Source organism: Antechinus flavipes, chromosome 6 (genome assembly GCF_016432865.1).
Source record: "Antechinus flavipes isolate AdamAnt ecotype Samford, QLD, Australia chromosome 6, AdamAnt_v2, whole genome shotgun sequence".
Taxonomy (NCBI): domain Eukaryota; kingdom Metazoa; phylum Chordata; class Mammalia; order Dasyuromorphia; family Dasyuridae; genus Antechinus; species Antechinus flavipes.
In genome coordinates, this window is record NC_067403.1 from 79,312,946 (window position 1) to 79,317,649 (window position 4,704).

General features: G+C 37.1%; 1 pseudogene; it reads left to right on the forward strand.

The window, feature by feature from the left end:
* The first annotated feature begins 230 nt into the window (after nucleotides 1-230).
* On the forward strand, nucleotides 231-1,799 carry LOC127541398 (cytosolic Fe-S cluster assembly factor NUBP1-like; annotated as a pseudogene).
* The last annotated feature ends 2,905 nt before the right edge of the window (nucleotides 1,800-4,704 follow it).

Genomic DNA, 4,704 nt, shown 5'->3' on the forward strand with positions numbered 1-4,704 from the left:
CTGTTCCTCATGCCTAAACTGAACTTCCTCCTCTTCTCCACTTATTAGAATTTCTAGATCCATTCAAAGTTGAATTGAATGGCCAACTCCTAATGAAGCCTTTAAAAAAAAAAAATTGTTCCTGCATGCTTCTACTCACACACCTATTACATTAGGTGTATCTGTATGTGTATGTGTGTGTGTGATGAAAGAGACCTGTGTAGAAAGATGGGAGCTGGGGAGGTGTTGGAATGGAAGAGGTTCCACAACACTGCCCCAGAACTAGCAGTGTCCAGTGGGACAAAGGGGCCTACTGTCAAGGCCTCCAGAACCAGTACCTGTGGGCCTTCAGGATTGACACTGCTCCCCACCTAGTAATAGAGGAAATCAAAGAAAAGATGAGAAACACAATATGTTAATCCTATCTTGGAAAGGTGGTGTTGGCAAAAATACTTTCAGTGTTCATTTTGTTCATGGACTAGTAGAGATGAAAGTAAACAGATTACTTTGCTGGATATTGATATTTGTGGGCCATCAATTCCCAAAATAATGGGATTAGAGAAAGAACAGTTTTATCAGAGTGGTTCTGAGTGGTCTCCAGGATATGTTGAAGAAAATCTTGGTGTGATGTCAGTAAGCTTTTTGCTTGACAGTCTTAATTAACAATTTTGTCATTTGATGAGGACCAAAAAAAAAAAAAAAATGGTAGGATTGAGTAGTTTCCTTTTTTTTTTCTTCAAAATATATGCATGGATAATTTTTCAACATTGACCCTTGACTAGTCTTGTGTTCCAAATTTTCCCCTCCTTCCCTCCACCCCCTCTCCTAGATGGCAAGCAATCCAATATATGTTTTACATGTTAAAATATATGTTAAATCTAATGTATGTAAACATATTTATACAATTCTCTTCTCTGCATAAGAAAAATCAGATCAAAAAGGAAAGAAAATGAGTAAGAAAACAAAATGAAAGTGAACAAGAACAAAAAGAATGAGAATATTATATTGTGATCCACACTCAATTCCCACAGTCCTCTCTCTGGGTATAGATGGCTCTTTTCATCACAAGATCATTGGAACTGACCTCAATCATCTCATTGTTGGAAAGAGTAATGTTCATCAGAATTTATCATCGTATAATCTTGTTGTGGCTGTGTACAATGATCTCCTGGTTCTACTCATTTCACTCAGCAGTAGTTCATGTAAGTCTCTCCAAGCTTCTCTGAAATCATCCTGCTGATTATTTCTTACAGAACAATGATATTCCATACCATTCATATACCAAAACTTATTCAGACATTCTCCAATTGAGCGGCAAGGATCAAGCAATTTCTTCATGATATGGATTGGGGAGAGATTGACTACCTCATTGTAGATATCCCTCCTGGTACTTCAGAAAAACATCTATCCATAGTCTAATATCTCAGTGCAACACACATAGATGAAACAGTCATAATCACCACTCCTCAGGAAGTATCACTACAGGATGTTCAACAAGAAATCAATTTTTGTCACAAAGTGAAATTGCCAGTCATTGATGTAGTGGAGATCACGAGTGGCTTCATATGCTCCAAATATAAGAGTGAATCACAAATATTTCTTCCAATAACAGGGAGTGCAGAAGTAATGTGCCAAGATTTAAAAGTTCCCCTTCTCAAGAAAGTATCTCTGGACCACTAAGTATAAGTCTGATAAAAGACAATCCTTTTTGACTGAAGTGCCTGGTTCAACAGCTATATTTAGTGTACAGAAATAAAATCTAAAGAATTCAAGACTTTTGTGGCCTAGATAGTTTAAAAGAAGAAAAGCTTATTAGCTGATGAAACATTAATTTTTGTATATCCTAGCTATAATCATAAGTAATCTGACAAATATATAACAAAAATGTCTAATCAATTGCAGGGATAAGAGTTAGATATTAAAAAATCCTGACCTGAAATTACTTTTTAAGAACACCTTAATCAGCTAATTTTGATGTACATTTTATTAGGTTATAAGTCAATATAATATAAGGCACTATATATGTATATATAATGTAAGGCAATATAAATACCATTTTACAAAAACAAACATCTTTCCTCCTCTAAGAAAGGAAAAAAAAAAGAAAAAGAAAAAGAAGGTGAAGGCTGTCTTTTTGTGTCTCAGTCCCTGACTGGCTCATAGTGAATGTAAATAACAATCATTTCTATTTTGGTCAGAAACCCTGAGGGTCTTCCCCTCCCAGATTGGATATTTTTTTTGACTAGGTAAAAGAGACTATTCTCTGCCTCATTTCTTACCTATTCTTAATTACTGAATGAGTGCAACCTCAGTCAAGTTGAGACCTGTTGAAGACTTAGCTTAAAAAGGTCAAGGTCTCCCACTGCATCCAGGGCCATTTCCAGTCCTATCTATATCTGGCAACTGGACCCAGATGGCTCTAGAAGGGAAAATGAGGCAGATGACCTTGCCCAGCCCTCTCTCATTCAAATCCAAATCACTTGCAAGTCATGTCATCACCTTTCTGATGTTATGGTCCTCTTTAAAAAGGAAGGACAAGAACAACAAAGAGAGGCCAAATAGATATTTCCAGAGCTCTTTTCACATCCTTCTCTAAGGGAAATTTTTATTTCTTCCAGAAGGGGAAACAGGAAATTGGGGGAAAACTAACCTGAATTTCATGAAGATAGAAATTAAGTTGTTGCTCTTACCACTTTCCATTCCCTGGTGTTAAAGACTTTCAAGTCTTCAGAGGATCTCCTATCTTTAAAAGACCTTTCAGATTGTTGCTGTTCAACAGACCTCTTGCATTCAGAAAACCTAATAGAGGCAATAAACACTAAAGAAGGAACAATATTAAAGCCAGATGGCACAATGTATGGAGTGCCAATCCTGGAGTCAAGAAGTCTCATCTTCCTGCCTCAGATACTTACTAGCTGTGAGGCCCTGGACAGGTGTCTTAGTCTTATTTACCTCAGTTTCCTCATCTGTCAAATGAGCCAGGGAAGGAAATGGCAAACCACTCCAGTATCTTTGCCAGCAAAATCCCAAAAGAGTTGGACACAACTGAAAAGTAACTTAACAAAGAAAGAAAAGAAAAATTGGAAACAGAAACATAGTGAAAACAAAAGAAACAATGTAACAGCTTCCTGAAGGAGAGCTGAATATGGGAGAGTCCAAGAAGAATAAAGATCTGAAATAAATGATTAGATTCATGTGGTAGGTGATAACAGATCTTGGCAGTTCATGTAGTAAAAGGGTTGGAGTAGCACCAGAAACATCTTAACTACAGCAAAAATGATGACATTTCCTGCACTGTAAGGGATCCTCATCATAGGTTAGAAGCAATTGCCCCATAGGACCACCCACCTAGTATTCCCTGGACCACTGGGGTCCTCATGTTTTTATGACCAAATATTAAAAACTGAAAAATGGCATACTGAATATTTATTTATCCGGTTTATATCCCATCAATTAGAAACGGTTTCTCTCCTTGTCTGAGGAGTCTATTATGGAATTTTTCCTTAAGTAATTCTCTCCTGTATCTGAATAAAGATCTCACAGAAGTGAAGACAGCAACAGCAACAAAAGCTTATCTTCATCTGACATTTCCCATAATTCTCTTCTCTCCAGTCATTCCTGAAATGCTGCTTTCTGTGGCTACTTCTACACTGAATCTGCTTGACTTTTTCAAAACTTGTGATGAGCCCAGGCAGAGGGAGGCAACAGAGATTCCTTTCATTTCTCTCAGCCCTTAGCATCTGTGTTTGAAAGAAAACCCTGCGTCTGTGGGATAGTGTTATCACTTACCCAGATGGGTACTTATTTTGGGAAAGAATCCTTGCTCCCTTGTACCTTTTTTTAAATATAAACCTAAGGAGCTACTTTTTAATTTTCTCTTTTCATACTCGTCTGCTTTACAAAGTCAGGAATATTCTACATTCGTTTCCATTAAGAAGGAGATTTACTTTACCATGTATTAATTTTCAGAAAAAAAAGTCATTTGGGATTTGCTGCAGTTATGATGTGCTTTTCATTCCTTAATTTTCTTCCTGAGCACAAACCTGTTTTGATCTTTGATTTCCTTTAAACTTCCAGTGAAGCAAATGTATTCTCTAACCACCCCCTTTGATGCATCCCAAATTATACCCCTTGGAATTGTTTCCGTGTTAGTCATTTCAAAATGGGCTCCCAGCCTTTCTTGAGTTTCATTTAGACAGGTAAAGTCTTCAAGCAGAAGGTTATTTTGGGGCCAGTTCTTACAAACTGCCGGGTGCATGCAGCCACCGGCACAGATGTCCTTTGGAGCCTAGCCAGACTCTGAATTCAGAACAGTGGAGTGGAGGCAAAATGGACAGAGGAAAAAAAGTAGATGTTTAGATGTGTTTGCACAGGATAAAAATTAGAGTGATTTTCTTCAAGAAAATTCTCTTCAAGGCTTTCTTCAAAGGACTCTGAGGTTAAAGATAGTTGTATAGTTTGTGCAATTGTGAACTGAATATCCAAATAAAGTGGCTTTCCAAAATCATTCCTTCTTCAATGAATGATAATCAAGCTATGAATAGAAGTGTGATCATGGTTTAGGTCCTCAATGAGAGTTCTGAGTCTTTCCCCAATTTTGATTAAGGAGAAGAATGTTATTCATAAAATGTATAGCTGAGGTGATGAACAAGGATTATTTTGATATAATGGTAAGAAAATTGGTTTTGGAGACAAGAGGTCTGGATTCAAGCTCAATTCTGTAAC